Below are 17,559 nucleotides of genomic sequence, written 5' to 3' on the forward strand. Positions count from 1 at the left end.
CATCCCATTCACGCAACGAAATCCCGGCTTTACGTTCAACATGACAACGAAGACCGCACACAGCCATTCGAACAAGAGATCTTCTTTGGCAACACAACATTCAACCTCTCCATTGGCCAGCAAGATCCCCAGACCTCTCTCCCATAGAGCATGTGTGGGACATTCTTGGAAGGAGGGTCAGAGAACATCACCCCCTTATTGATAACCGTCATGACCTTGAAAATGCCCTCATTCGTGAATGGGGTAACATTAACGTTGGTGAATTGAGAGCAGTTGTTAACAGCATGAGACAGCGATGTACAGCTGTAATTCAGGCCAATGGAGGCCACATACAATATTGACGTTTTTTTTTAGCAATACCCCACTCTTAATTTTGGGGTCATAGTGGCTTTATGGAGAACAATGAACACAAGTCTGAGTGATTTTAAAATGGAAAAATGAAATGTGAAACCAACCTGATTTGGATATTATAATATATTTTCGGTACCACATGATTTTTGTCATTTTTTATACCAACGTGCTAAACTTTTTTGGTTGAGTATATCTTTTGATGACAGAAAGTAAAAATGCCATTAAAGAGGCAGTGATCTATGGCTTCAACCCGGTAGTATATCACTGCCACCTAGATCTCATTAGCTGCCGTGAGATGATTTGCTGGCAGAAAACGCAGAGAAAACGCCAGCAGAAAACTAAGCAACGATTTGAGACAATTTGAGACAATGTTTATACTCATATAGGTATACAAAAATGCATGTATTAATTATTATTATTTTTCAACTTAAACAAAGAAGTGCATGAATTTATTAATTTCATTTAACTAAACCAGCAAAATGAATGATGGATGCCCATCTAATGCCGTTATTTGGAAATATCCCAGATGACTGTAATATGACGTTAATAACATATCCATGTAGTGCAAGTATTTTCTGATTTCTGATGAATGAATGGGACGATGACTGAGATTGAGTTGTATCCCATTTCTACCTTTTGTATCTTGACACTTCATCATGTCATTAATAATGTCATGTCAACATTCCTGAGAAAAAACATATTTGATTTATTGAAAAATAAATCATTCCCATTTTGCCTTTGTTATGACTTAAAATTCCAATTAGGTAAATATATATATACATTTTTAACTTACACAGCAAATGCGTGTACATATTATTTCAGCAACAACGAAGTTCCATACATATCCTCAAAACAGGAACGGCCCTTCAGGCCACTACATTGCAAACATTACAATGATTACTACCATTATAAGAACTTCGTCACTATTACCGATGTGACCTATAAAGATGCCTGCATTTCTCGGTTGATTCCAAGATGAAATTGTATCATATATTTGCTAATGAAAGGGAAGATGCGCCCTTATAACACAATAGAAATACACTTTCAGTTGGCACAGTATAGATTGCAAACTTAGGGATACCAGCCCAGCCAGTCCTGGGGTACAGTCAGAGATCAGTTCCCCACCTCTGTGATGTTTGTGGAGATCATGCTTGTATCACAGAGGTACTGCACTTATGTTTATAGTGTGTTCTGCTTGTACGTTTAGAATGAAATGAAGGTCCAAGGGTGTTAAGATTATGCTTCAAAATGAATGTTGATAGAAAAATAGAAATATTAAGACAAATATTATAATGACTTTATGCTGTGTAACATATTTACACCCACAAGATATAAAGTGTATCTAAAGGCAGACAGTGTAACCGATTCCACCTTTGGAGCAAACAGGAAACATGTGCTGCCACACACTTCATGCTCACACCTGACGCAGAGCAGATGTGACCTTTAATTGGTGAAATCCATTCTTCTACTAAATCCCATGTCATACAATATCAAACACTAGAACCAATCAGACCTTACCTATTTTATTAGGCCACTGATGTATTAAGAGTGGAACGTATCACTATGAATTTTCAATACAGCACAAGAAAATAATCTGGAGCATGTTTACCACTCCAAATATGAAGCTCATTACACAGACTGTATGTAAACACACTGCATCAGAGCCTGACATACTGTCCCTGAACTGACTCCACCCGAAGATAATTAACCACAATGCCTAGACAACAGGTAATTCCTGAAGCATACAGTTCTCAATTTCTGTCCAAGTAAATCAATGACGTCTGTTAGTGCTGCAGTCCGCTACACAGTTGACAGAGGCGGTAATTAACTTCACTAGTTCAGGATCTCCACATCTACTGGTGCTGTTGTTTGTAATGTCTCATAACGACCTCACCACTTCCCATAGGCCGATTGGTTTTGCAAATTGATGGGAATAGGGGCCCATTGAGAGTACGTGGCCAACTAAATGACTGACATCCAGAAAATTCCATCAGTTCTCAAACACTAGTGTCTGCCAGGCCCCCATGAGTGTCTAGATCTTACTCTCCCCATCTCAGCACAGATCTAACCTCTGTCAAAACACTGACCTTCATGACTATGTGTAGATCTCACAACAAAGTCTTCTCATTTCTCAATCCCAGTCTCCCAGTCTCAGTGGTGACTACAGGTCAATCTCAGTGGTGACTACAGGTCAATGTCTCAGTGGTGACTACAGGCCCATGTCTCAGTGGTGACTACAGGCCCATGTCTCAATAGTGACTACAGGTCCGTCTCAGTGGTGACTACAGGCCCATGTCTCAGTGGTGACTACAGGTCCATGTCTCAGTGGTGACTACAGGTCTGTCTCAGTGGTGACTACAGGCCCATGTCTCAGTGGTGACTACAGGTCCGTCTCAGTGGTGACTACAATTCCATCTCAGTGGTGACTACAGGTCCATGTCTCAATGGTGACTACAGGCCCATGTCTCAGTGGTGACTACAGGTCAATGTCTCAGTGGTGACTACAGGCCCATGTCTCAGTGGTGACTACAGGTCAATGTCTCAGTGGTGACTACAGGTCCATGTCTCAGTGGTGACTACAGGCCCATGTCTCAGTGGTGACTACAGGTCATGTCTCAGTGGTGACTACAGGCCCATGTCTCAGTGGTGACTACAGGTCCGTCTCAGTGGTGACTACAGGTCCATGTCTCAGTGGTGACTACAGGCCCATGTCTCAGTGGTGACTACAGGTCCGTCTCAGTGGTGACTACAGGCCCATGTCTCAGTGGTGACTACAGGTCAATGTCTCAGTGGTGACTACAGGTCCATGTCTCAGTGGTGACTACAGGCCCATGTCTCAGTGGTGACTACAGGTCAATGTCTCAGTGGTGACTACAGGTCCATGTCTCAGTGGTGACTACAGGTCAATGTCTCAGTGGTGACTACAGGTCAATGTCTCAGTGGTGACTACAGGCCCATGTCTCAGTGGTGACTACAGGTCAATGTCTCAGTGGTGACTACAGGACTACAGGCCCATGTCTCAGTGGTGACTACATGTGACTACCATCTCAGTGGTGACTACAGGTCCATCTCAGTGGTGACTACAGGTCCATGTCTCAGTGGTGACTACAGGTCCATGTCTCAGTGGTGACTACAGGCCCATGTCTCAGTGGTGACTACAGGTCCATGTCTCAGTGGTGACTACAGGTGACTACAGGTCAATGTCTCAGTGGTGACTACAGGGCCCATGTCTCAGTGGTGACTACAGGTCCATGTCTCAGTGGTGACTACAGGCCAGGTGTCTCAGTGGTGACTACAGGTCCATGTCTCAGTGGTGACTACAGGCCAATGTCTCAGTGGTGACTACAGGTCCATGTCTCAGTGGTGACTACAGGCCCATGTCTCAATGGTGACTACAGGTCCATGTCTCAATGGTGACTACAGGCCCATGTCTCAGTGGTGACTACAGGCCCATGTCTCAGTGGTGACTACAGGCCCATGTCTCAGTGGTGACTACAGGTCCGTCTCAGTGGTGACTACAGGTCATGTCTCAGTGGTGACTACAGGTCCATGTCTCAGTGGTGACTACAGGTCCATGTCTCAGTGGTGACTACAGGTCCAATGTCTCAGTGGTGACTACAGGTCCATGTCTCAGTGGTGACTACAGGTCTCAGTGGTGACTACAGGTCCATGTCTCAGTGGTGACTACAGGCCCATGTCTCAGTGGTGACTACAGGTCCATGTCTCAGTGGTGACTACAGGCCCATGTCTCAGTGGTGACTACAGGTCTGTCTCAGTGGTGACTACAGGTCCATGTCTCAGTGGTGACTACAGGTCCATGTCTCAGTGGTGACTACAGGTCCATGTCTCAGTGGTGACTACAGGCCCATGTCTCAGTGGTGACTACAGGTCCGTCTCAGTGGTGACTACAGGTCAATCTCTACTGTTTCACGCACCAGTCACACATCAGATAGGGATAGTTATAACAATTTCTGTAGACTGATTCATGACACTCTGATTGTCCAATGTAACATCTGTTTCTAAATGTTAAATGACCAACTATCCATGTCACAAACATATCTCGATTCTAACTCATTCATTTAACCTCGCAATTCCATAGTTGAGTGGGCTACATAATGCATCTATATTGGGAAGTGATATGAACGCTCGTTTCTATCACAACAATGGCAAAAGTTAGAGAGAGTAAATCTTGCAGTAACTGCAAGAACAATATTATAAATTCAATGTTCAGATGGCCAATGTAAATTAGTTATTAAAGCTGTTGAAGAGTATGGCAATGGACAGGCCATCAGGGAAGATGAATCTGTTACATGTTTTTCTATGTTAAAGGGGCACTGTGATCTAAAGCAATTCCCCAGGACTGGTTGTTGCTTTTGTTATTGTCTTTTCTCACAGGTACCCAGATGATATCCCAGAATTGTTGACTGGGCTGCGATCTCTGCTGTGCCATCTGCAAGTGCAACTGATAGTATAAGGGCGTATCCATACATTGATCAACAAAGATGAAATACAGTTTCATCTCTGAATTCATTTGAAAATGTAGTCATCTTTTGTATCCATTAATATTTGTGATTATTATTATCACAAATCAAAACATTTTGAAGTTTAACTTCAACTGCCAGTGGTAAAAAATGTTAGGATTGAAGGAAAACGTAGTCAATGTACAAGCATGATTAATTTATTATTATGTCTTTATGCACTTTGGAATCATATTTCACACACATATGCCCTAAGTGCGACCTAGTGCATGTTGTCTGTCTTGCATTGAGGAACTTCCTGGCTGGCGAAAACTAAATGAAGTCAAATGATTCTGTTCAATGCTACAACAAATGAATGAGAACAAAATGCACATGTCAAAATTAAAACCAACTAAAGTTTTAACAATAATATCGGGCTGTTACCTTGTTCAAGGAATGTATCCATCAATATCCACATAAAGGAATGATATCCCATCGATCAGTAGCTGACAAAGAAACGTATTCCGTGTCATGAGTCTTTCATCTGTTTGACTGGCATTTTAAACGTTGGTGAGTAATTAGAAAGTAAGATACTTTATGGATAACAACTTCTTTATTATATATGATGCGACGTTTCGGTATGGATTCTTATACCGGTGTCAAGCAAGAGTGAAGTACTACAGCACAGGACGGACTTATATACAGCAACAGGGATTAAAAACATGTAGGTATGAATCAAAGGGATTAACAACAACAATGTATAGTGGTAATAATGCAGTGACAATAGGCGGAAGCCAAATGTCCATGAGGCAGAACAAAATATACATGGCTGATAAGATTTAAATTAGCAATGATAGCTGGAGTGCTCTAATCTGTTGTTTTTATCAGATCATTGTATGCAGTTGGGATGAGATATCTTTGATCTCTGTTGATTGAGGGCTTGTGTCTGCAAGTTTGAACTGCTTCTGCCAGTTTTCTGTTGGTGAAGTGCTGGCGGTTTTCGATAATATCTCTACATTGTCCCATATTATGTTGTGATTAGAACAGTGATGTGGTCTGATATTGCTGATATTCAGTCTGATTTATTATTTGTTTCTATCTTACTTTCTTATGTGTCTTTAAACAATCTAATGTTGAAAAATTGTATATAATGTTATTAGTGGTGGTAGTTTCTCAACTGGTCACTTGAGTTTGTTTCAGGTTTTTCACATTTATGAATATGGGTGTATTCAGTAAACGTTACAAAATCAACATAACTAAACACTACCTTTTGACAAATCCCCCTTGCAAGATAAAAGTAATTAATCCATCAATGTGTTATCAGTTAATCCTTTGAACGATATTTGATTGTTTAAACTCAGGTGAAAATTCCTCTTACTGTGCTTCCATGTGCATATTACTTAACATGTAATACATTTGCCACATCAGACCTTAGTTTATAATGTTGAGTATTTACTCCAGACACGAGAAATGCTAAATGGGAACCTTTGTTGCATAATCAGGGTGGTGTTACAACTAATTATACCTGTAATCAATTCATAAACCAACCATCAAGTGAATGATAACAAATATACAGGTGTAGGTTTATACCACCAAACATGGATTACAGGAAGGGAGTAGTAATAGCTGTATTGCATGCAATTTTATCTTCCTAACAAAATACTACTGGGTCGACAGTGTTTTGAGGATATGAACAGAAAATTATCATAGGATATTTATATACCGCACATATCCACGCATCGGGTGCATGCTCAAGGCATAATTGTTGCATAAGTAATACATATAAGTATTTGTTGTGTACTAAAATCCACAGTTCTTAGTGACTGCTGGTTTGGTATATGTACATGGGCATCCACCATTCTTAATGTCTGCTTGTTTGGTATATGTACATGGGCATCCACCATTCTTAATGTCTGCTTGTTTGGTATATGTACATGGGCATCCACCATTCTTAATGTCTGCTTGTTTGGTATATGTACATGGGCATCCACCATTCTTAATGTCTGCTTGTTTGGTATATGTACATGGGCATCCACCATTCTTAATGTCTGCTTGTTTGTGTATGTACATGGGCATCCACCATTCTTAATGTCTGCTGGTTTGGTATATGTTGGTATGGTTTTGGTATATGTACATGGGCATCCACCGTTCTTAATGTCTGCTGGTTTGGTATATGTACTTAATGTCTGCTGGTTTGGTATATGTACATGGGCATCCACCGTTCTTAATGTCTGCTTGTTTGGTATATGTACATGGGCATCCACCATTCTTAATGTCTGCTTGTTTGGTATATGTACATGGGCATCCACCATTCTTAATGTCTGCTGGTTTGGTATATGTACTTGTTTGGGCATCCACCATTCTTAATGTCTGCTTGTTTGGTATATGTACATGGGCATCCACCGTTCTTAATGTCTGCTTGTTTGGTATATGTACATGGGCATCCACCATTCTTAATGTCTGCTTGTTTGGTATATGTACATGGGCATCCACCATTCTTAATATATGTACATGGGCATCCACCATTCTTAATGTCTGCTTGTTTGGTATATGTACATGGGCATCCACCATTCTTAATGTCTGCTTGTTTGGTATATGTACATGGGCATCCACCATTCTTAATGTCTGCTTGTTTGGTATATGTACATGGGCATCCACCATTCTTAATGTCTGCTTGTTTGGTATATGTACATGGGCATCCACCATTCTTAATGTCTGCTGGTTTGGTATATGTACATGGGCATCCACCATTCTTAATGTCTGCTTGTTTGGTATATGTACATGGGCATCCACCATTCTTAATGTCTGCTTGTTTGGTATATGTACATGGGCATCCACCATTCTTAATGTCTGCTGGTTTGGTATATGTACATGGGCATCCACCGTTCTTAATGTCTGCTTGTTTGGTATATGTACATGGGCATCCACCATTCTTAATGTCTGCTTGTTTGGTATATGTACATGGGCATCCACCATTCTTAATGTCTGCTTGTTTGGTATATGTACATGGGCATCCACCATTCTTAATGTCTGCTGTTTGGTATATGTACATGGGCATCCACCGTTCTTAATGTCTGCTGGTTTGGTATATGGTATGTTCTTAATGTCTGCTTGTTTGGTATGTACATGGGCATCCACCATTCTTAATGTCTGCTGGTTTGGTATATGTACATGGGCATCCACCATTCTTAATGTCTGCTGGTTTGGTATATGTACATGGGCATCCACCATTCTTAATGTCTGCTGGTTTGGTATATGTACATGGGCATCCATTCCTGCTGGTTTGGTATATGTACATGGGCATCTCTTAATGTCTGCTGGTTTGGTATATGTACATGGGCATCCACCATTCTTAATGTCTGCTGGTTTGGTATATGTACATGGGCATCCACCATTCTTAATGTCTGCTGGTTTGGTATATGTACATGGGCATCCACCGTTCTTAATGTCTGCTAGTTTGGTATATGTACATGGGCATCCACCATTCTTAATGTCTGCTTGTTTGGTATATGTACATGGGCATCCACCATTCTTAATGTCTGCTGGTTTGGTATATGTACATGGGCATCCACCATTCTTAATGTCTGCTGGTTTGGTATATGTACATGGGCATCCACCATTCTTAATGTCTGCTGGTTTGGTATATGTACATGGGCTGGTTTGTCTGCTGGTTTGGTATATGTACATGGGCATCCACCATTCTTAATGTCTGCTTGTTTGGTATTGGTATATGTACATGGGCATCCACCATTCTTAATGTCTGCTTGTTTGGTATATGTACATGGGCATCCACCATTCTTAATGTCTGCTTGTTTGGTATATGTACATGGGCATCCACCATTCTTAATGTCTGCTGGTTTGGTATATTACATGGGCATCCACCATTCTTAATGTCTGCTGGTTTGGTATATGTACATGGGCATCCACCATTCTTAATGTCTGCTGGTTTGTATATGTACATGGGTATATGTACATGGGCATCCACCATTCTTAATGTCTGCTGGTTTGGTATATGTACATGGGCATCCACCATTCTTAATGTCTGCTGGTTTGGTATATGTACATGGGCATCCACCATTCTTAATGTCTGCTGGTTTGGTATATGTACATGGGCATCCACCATTCTTAATGTCTGCTTGTTTGGTATATGTACATGGGCATCCACCGTTCTTAATGTCTGCTTGTTTGGTATATGTACATGGGCATCCACCATTCTTAATGTCTGCTTGTTTGGTATATGTACATGGGCATCCACCATTCTTAATGTCTGCTTGTTTGGTATATGTACATGCAAACAACAAGGTCTCAAAGTCTATGTCTACTGTCCTTACAGAGTGTAGCCCAACCTTGAGCAACACTCATTTGCATCTGTCTCACAGCAGCTCATGGGACAAGGTGGCAGTGTTAGACTACCGGGTTGACGACATAGATTAGTTTGTCTCACAGCCCCTGAACCACACTATTTGCCTTTCTGCCTCGCCCTCTCTGCAATGCTAAAGCCCTAAATGAAGCAAGTCCTAGGCAGTAGCCTAGTGCTTAAAGTGGTCAAACACCCAGGTTTGATTCCCCACATGAGTACAATGTCTGAGGTCCAGTTATGGTGTCCCCCTCTGTGATATTACAATGATATTGCTAAAAGCCTTGCTTGCCACACATAAAACTGTTTTTACTGCTAACAAGGCCTGAGATAATTAACCACTATATGTAGACATCACTGGATCCAGGAATTCCAGGATCTCTAGTTCCTCAAGGTCTAACTCCTGCATGCATGAGACTCAAGGAGGCAAGTAAACCCGCCTGGGTTCTGACATTAACAATGTCAGTGACACAAAAGCAAATTCATAACAAAGGAATCCATTCTAAAGACCGGAAACACAAGAATATACAACAGAAGACTTGCAAGTTCAGACATGTGCAGCTTGAATCAATAACAGTTGTTGTTATACTTCCAAGTGCATGTGTAGGCATTGTACTTTATGTCATACACTCATGTAATATGCATGTGTAGGCATTGTACTTTATGTCATACACTCATGTAATATGGATGTGTAGGCATTGTACTTTATGTCATACACTCATGTAATATGCATGTGTTTGTACTTTATGTCATACACTCATGTAATATGGATGTGTAGGCATTGTACTTTATGTCATACACTCATGTAATATGGATGTGTAGGCATTGTACTTTATGTACATGTTATATGTCATTGTACTTTATACACATGTAATATGCATGTGTAGGCATTGTATTTTATGTCAACTCATGTAATATGCATAGGCATTGTAATTTTATGTCAACTCTATGTAATACATGTGTAGGCATTGTACTTTATGTCATACACAGTAATATGGATGTGTGTAACATATATACCATCAGCACAGAAAATGTCAGTTCAAAGTTACTCAGCAACACTGTTGGAAGGCAATGTTGATAAGGTTACAAGTTTCCAACCTCAGCATCAGACTGGCCGTTGTAGAACCAGTGCTTGTATTGGACTTCGAAATCCAGAATGGTGGACAAACCCTGACCAAGATATAACCCAAGTTAACTATGGATGGCCACTGTTTGTACATGTTAACTGATTGACTATGGTTGACAGAGCTGCCTACTGAACCCTGACCAAGATATAACCCAAGTGAACTATGGATGGCCACTGTTTGTACATGTTAACTGATTGACTATGGTTGACAGAGCTGCCTACTGAACCCTGACCAAGGTATAACCCAAGCTGCCTACTGTACAACCCTGATTGACAAGTTGACAGATGAGGTGGTTTGGTTAGCAGACTCCAAGTGATATCACTGCCAGGAGTACCTATAGAATACCGTAACTTCTTGTGAGGAGGATCTTGGCTGTAGGTCATGTGTTGCTAAGAAAAATATACAGTTTTGTGAGAATCTGTCAGATGCAAGCTTGAAATATGTGTGAGATACGTCCACACTGTTAAACTGAGATCACTTCCTGGAGACATCATGGAAATGAATGGAAATGAATGGAAAGGGTTGACAGAGTAACTGGCACTTATGTAGGTATGGGTGAAGTTACTCTACAGACACCACAGAGGGGTCCTGATGCCATGAGGCAATCCAGTCCTGTTTAGTACTCTACAAGATACCGAATGGTGAGCAATGAGCAGCTATGGCATGAACAACCCAAAGTCTCAGACACTGAACTAATGGGAGCCCATGCATGACAGGATAATAAATATTTCACAGTTTGGTTTTAGGCACACAGAAAGTGTGGGAGGGAACATTGTGAGGATAGCAAAGCAGCGTACAGCAGCTGATGCCAATAAGGGTGAGGGAACATCAGGAGGATAGATCACAGTGAGTTCCAAGGAAGGTATAGCTGATGCTGATGCCACAATGGGGGTGAGTTGGCTATTGTATCATTAAGCTAACTAAGAAATAATTTATGAAAGTGGTTGGTCTCACACAGCTCCTCAACAACACACACATGCACACATGCATGCACATGTGCCGACACACACATGCCATTGTGCACAAGGCCTGTGCACAGCATCCTGGAACACACCAGAAATCACCTACATGATGGGTATGGGTAATGACTTTGATCACTGCATCACATAATATATGAGTTTATATTCCATTATCACAGAATTTGTCCAGAAATAAAGTAACATTTTGTAAAAGACAAACACTAAAAGGCCTAGTGATATTTGTACATGAGAATATTCAAACTACTCCTGTTCGGCAGAGGGATGTTCTGAGACTGACATTCAGTCCCTAACCTAGAGTATCTTATTTGAAAATATGCAGGTAAAAAATGCAAATACATAGAATACAAAAAAAAACCCAGAAAAGTTATTAATTTGCTATAGTTGAGGCAATCTAGCCTTGCCAAATCATTCTAGAACAGATCTTGACTTTTTTGTCACATCCATGGTCTCAGTGACATACTGGAATACTCTGTGATCGCTCATTAGTGCAACAATATGGGAAGCAAGTTATGTGAAGTGATCTGCACTTACTGTTGCTGAATGGATGTAATCTCTTCAGGTGACTGTATTTAGGTCTCAGTCTCCACAGAGTAATGGATCCTGTTATCCTGTTATCTATCCAGAGGGACCAGCGGCAGTGTCTGACAATAACCAAATCAACTCAAGTTTATCTGCTACAGTGATATGCCATCAGTATCATCTGTTACTGCCAGACAATCCTTCACATCATGTACAGTGCACCTCTGTCACACAAACAATTTGGTTTCGGGAGTAGTGAGGGTTTTTGGTAATGTTGAGAGGATTGGCTTCTGGGTGTCACAGTGTCATGTAGACTGGTTGTCGATGTTTTAGTGTTATAAAGACACCATCCCAACATCACATCCCAGACACCATCCCAGCATCACATCCCAGACACCATTCCAGCATCACATCCCAGACATCATCCCAACATCACATCCCAGACACCATCCCAACATCACATCCCAGACACCATCCCACCATCACATCCCAGACACCATCCCAACATCACATCCCAGACACCATCCCACCATCACATCCCAGACACCATTCCAGCATCACATCAAGGACACCATCCCACACATCCATCCCAGACACCATCCCACCATCACATCCCAGACACCATCCCACCATCACATCCCAGACACCATTCCAGCATCACATCAAACACCACAACATCACATCCCAGACAATCCCATCATCCCATCCCAGACACCATCCCAACATCACATCACCATCACATCCTAGAGACATCCCCATTCTACACCATCACATCAAGGACACCATCCCAACATCACATCCCAGACACCATCCCACCATCACATCCCAGACACCATCCCACCATCACATCCCAGACACCATCCCAACATCACATCCCAGACACCATCCCAACATCACATCCCAGACACCATCCCAACATCACATCCCAGACACCATCCCAACATCACATCCCAGACACATCATCCAGACACCATCATCCATCCCATCACATCCCAGACACCATTCCAGCATCACATCCAGACACCATCCCAACATCACATATCCCCATCCCACCATCACATCCCAGACACCATTCCAGCATCACATCCCAGACAAGGCCATCACATCCCAGACACCATCCCAACATCCCACACCATCCCCACACCATTCCAGCATCACATCAAAGGACACCATCCCACCATCACATCCCAGACACCATCCATCCCAGACACATCCCATCACATCCCAGACACCATCCCACATCCCAGACACCATCCCAACATCACATCCCAGACAACATCATCCCAGACACTATCCCAACATCCCAGACACTATCCCAACACATCCCAGACACTATCCCAACATCATCCCAGACACCACACATCATATCCCAGACCATTCCACCATCACATCCCAGACCATCATCCCAGACACATCCCAACATCCCAGACACCATCCCAACATCACATCCCAGACACCATCCCATCACCATTCCACCATCCCATCACATCCCAGACACCATCCCAACATCACATCCCAGACACCATCCCACCATCACATCCCAGACACAACATCCCAGACATCACATCAGACACCATCCCATCCAACATCACATCCCAGACACCATCCCAACATCACATCCCAGACACCATCCCCATCACATCAGACACCATCCCAACATCACATCCCACCATCCAGACACCATCATATCAAGGACACCATCCCAACACATCCCAGACACCATCCAACAATCACATCCCAGACACTATCCCAGAGACACTATCCCAACATCACTATCCCAACATCATATCCCCATAAAAAGTGTTGTAGGTCCATCGTATTTCACTACTTGTACATAATTTACTGCCTGTATCATGATTTGCTGTTTGGATCACTAATTACTACTTATTGCACCATATGTATATGTATATGTATAACTCCAATGTATATGGGCCGGAGGCCTTTTGTACAATAAACATCTTTGATTTTGACTTTGACACCATCCCAACATCACATCCCAGCATCACATAGTAAAGCAGCCTCTCCTGTAACAGACCACATCCAAAACCTGTCCCTCACCACCACTCCACCAGACTCGTACATCCCCCATTAACAATACAAATTCCCCCGTGCCCTTCCTCCCCTGAGTTCACCTAATACACATGGAAGCTCACTCAATCCATTTCACATTCATAGCCATGAAATGATCTTGATTAACTGATTGATTACAACCCCCAGAGCAACAGCAAGTCAGTCAAGGGTTCAGGACAGATTAATAAAAGCAGAAATTCTGACAAGGATGAACTCATGTGTGGGATAGAGATTTCATCTGCCCTGTCTCAAAAGGAGCTGGAGACAATCGATAAAGCCAATGTGCCTCTGCTAAACATGCTCACACATAGATATTCTATATGAAGTAATAAGTAGGGAACATACTCCCACATGAAGTAATGAACAGAAAAACACACTTCCATATCAAGTCATTAACAGGCAACACACTTCTATATTAAGTACTAAGCAGGGAACACACGTCTGCATCAAGTCTGTCATAGAAGTATGGAAATACCTATAAATGAATACCAACACGTCTGCATCAAGTCTGTCATAGAAGTATGGAGATACCTATAAATGAATACCAAACCAACATCAAGTCTGTCATAGAAGTATGGAGATACCTATAAATGAATACCAACACGTCTGCATCAAGTCTGTCATAGAAGTATGGAGATACCTATAAATGAATACCAACACGTCTGCATCAAGTCTGTCATAGAAGTATGGAGATACCTATAAATGAATACCAACATGTCTGCATCAAACAAAATGTATTGTTAATCAAAATGGAGTGACAGTTTAAACAGTAACATCATTTTCTTCCTCTATTACACCTATCCATACTACTTGTACAGCACGGCTTGGCATCATTGATGTTTTAAATGTGTGTACTAATAGCCATGGACTATTGTGGTGGGGTTTGATGACTGGTCACCCCAGTACTCACATACAGGAGGGCATGCCCACTGTGTTCATTACTACATGCATGTCTACTGGTCATCAGCTGACCAGGCAAGAACATTGTATGTGATGTTGGATTATTGCTGCCGCACCTGCTGCCACTGTCTAATTAACCAAACCCTCTATAACTCATGTTTTGGTCAGCTCTTCCTTCTGGTAGTAATGTAACTCATGTTTTGGTCAGCTCTTCCTTCTGGTAGTAATGTAACTCATGTTTTGGTCAGCTCTTCCTTCTGGTAGTAATGTAACTCATGTTTTGGTCAGCTCTTCCTTCTGGTAGTAATGTAACTCATGTTTTGGTCAGCTCTTCCTTCTGGTAGTAATTTAACTCATGTTTTGGTCAGCTCTTCCTTCTGGTAGTAATGTAACTCATGTTCTGGTCAGCTCTTTCTTCTGGTAGTAATGTAACTCATGTTTTGGTCAGCTCTTCCTTCTGGTAGTAATGTAACTCATGTTTTGGTCAGCTCTTCCTTCTGGTAGTAATGTAACTCATGTTCTGGTCTGCTCTTCCTTCTGGTAGTAATGTAACTCATGTTTTGGTCAGCTCTTCCTTCTGGTAGTAATGTAACTCATGTTTTGGTCAGCTCTTCCTTCTGGTAGTAATGTAACTCATGTTTTGGTCAGCTCTTCCTTCTGGTAGTAATGTAACTCATGTTTTGGTCAGCTCTTCCTTCTGGTAGTGCTTAATGTAACTCATGTTTTGGTCAGCTCTTCATTCTGGTAGTAATGTAACTCATGTTTTGGTCAGCTCTTCCTTCTGGTAGTAATGTAACTCATGTTTTGGTCAGCTCTTCCTGCGACAACATTCCACCGCACACCACTACAATATGCAGACTGCTATATGTGTACACAGCATGTGTCCAGGCTCTAGGATATCAGGAAAAACACACACAAAACATAACAAGATTTTCGATATTAGTATACAGATAGTATTCACACTGTGAAGTCAAGTCTTCCCTATCAGTATACAGATAGTATTCACAATGTGAAGTCAAGTCCTCCCTATCAGTATACAGATAGTATTCACACTGTGAACCAAGTCCTCCCTATCAGTATACAGATAGTATTCACACTGTGAAGTCAAGTCTTCCCTATCAGTATACAGATAGTATTCACACTGTGAAGTGAAGTCTTCCCTATCAGTATACAGTATATAGTATTCACACTGTGAAGTCAAGTCCTCCCTATCAGTATACAGATAGTATTCACAATGTGAGGTCAAGTCTTCCCTATCAGTATACAGATAGTAACACACTGTGAAATGTCAAGTCTTCCCTATCAATATACAGATAGTATTCACACTGTGAATTGTAGTCTTCCCTATCAGTATACAGATAGTATTCACACTGAGAAGTCAAGTCTTCCCTATCAGTATACAGATAGTATTCAAACTGTGAACCAAGTCCTCCCTATCAGTATACAGATAGTATTCACACTGTGAAGTCAAGTCTTCCCTATCAGTATACAGATAGTATTCACACTGTGAAGTCAAGTCTTCCCTATCAGTATACAGATAGTATTCACACTGTGAAGTCAAGTCTTCCCTATCAGTATACAGTATATAGTATTCAAACTGTGAAGTCAAGTCCTCCCTATCAGTATACAGATAGTATTCACAATGTGAAGTGAAGTCTTCCCTATCAGTATACAGATAGTATTCACACTGTGAAGTCAAGTCTTCCCTATCAGTATACAGATAGTAACACACTATGAAGTCAAGTCCTCCCTATCAGTATACAGATAGTATTCGCACTGAGAAGTGAAGTCCTCCCTATCAGTATACAGATAGTATTCACACTGTGAAGTGAAGTCTTCCCTATCAGTATACAGATAGTATTCACACTGTGAAGTCAAGTCCTCCCTATCAGTATACAGATAGTATTCACACTGTGAAGTCAAGTCCTCCCTATCAGTATACAGATAGTATTCACACTGTGAAGTCAAGTCCTCCCTATCAGTATACAGATAGTATTCACACTGTGAAGTCAAGTCCTCCCTATCAGTATACAGATAGTATTCACACTGTGAAGTCAAGTCCTCCTATCAGTATACAGATAGTATTCACACTGTGAAGTCAAGTCCTCCCTATCAGTATACAGATAGTATTCACACTGTGAAGTCAAGTCCTCCCTATCAGTATACAGATAGTATTCACACTGTGAAGTCAAGTCTTCCCTATCAGTATACAGATAGTATTCACACTGTGAAGTCAAGTCCTCCCTATCAGTATACAGATAGTATTCACACTGTGAAGTCAAGTCCTCCCTATCAGTATACAGATAGTATTCACACTGTGAAGTCAAGTCTTCCCTATCAGTATACAGATAGTATTCACACTGTGAAGTCAAGTCTTCCCTATCAGTATACAGATAGTATTCACACTGTGAAGTCAAGTCCTCCTATCAGTATACAGATAGTATTCACACTGTGAAGTCAAGTCCTCCCTATCAGTATACAGATAGTATTCACACTGTGAAGTCAAGTCCTCCCTATCAGTATACAGATAGTATTCACATTGTGAAGTCAAGTCTTCCCTATCAGTATACAGATAGTATTCACATTGTGAAGTCAAGTCCTCCCTATCAGTATACAGATAGTATTCACACTGTGAAGTCAAGTCCTCCCTATCAGTATACAGATAGTATTCACACTGTGAAGTCAAGTCTTCCCTATCAGTATACAGATAGTATTCACACTGTGAAGTCAAGTCTTCCCTATCAGTATACAGATAGTATTCACACTGTGAAGTCAAGTCCTCCCTATCAGTATACAGA

This window comes from Haliotis rubra, unplaced genomic scaffold (assembly GCF_003918875.1).
Source record: "Haliotis rubra isolate DU_JTF1 unplaced genomic scaffold, ASM391887v1 Scf506, whole genome shotgun sequence".
Taxonomy (NCBI): Eukaryota; Metazoa; Mollusca; class Gastropoda; order Lepetellida; family Haliotidae; genus Haliotis; species Haliotis rubra.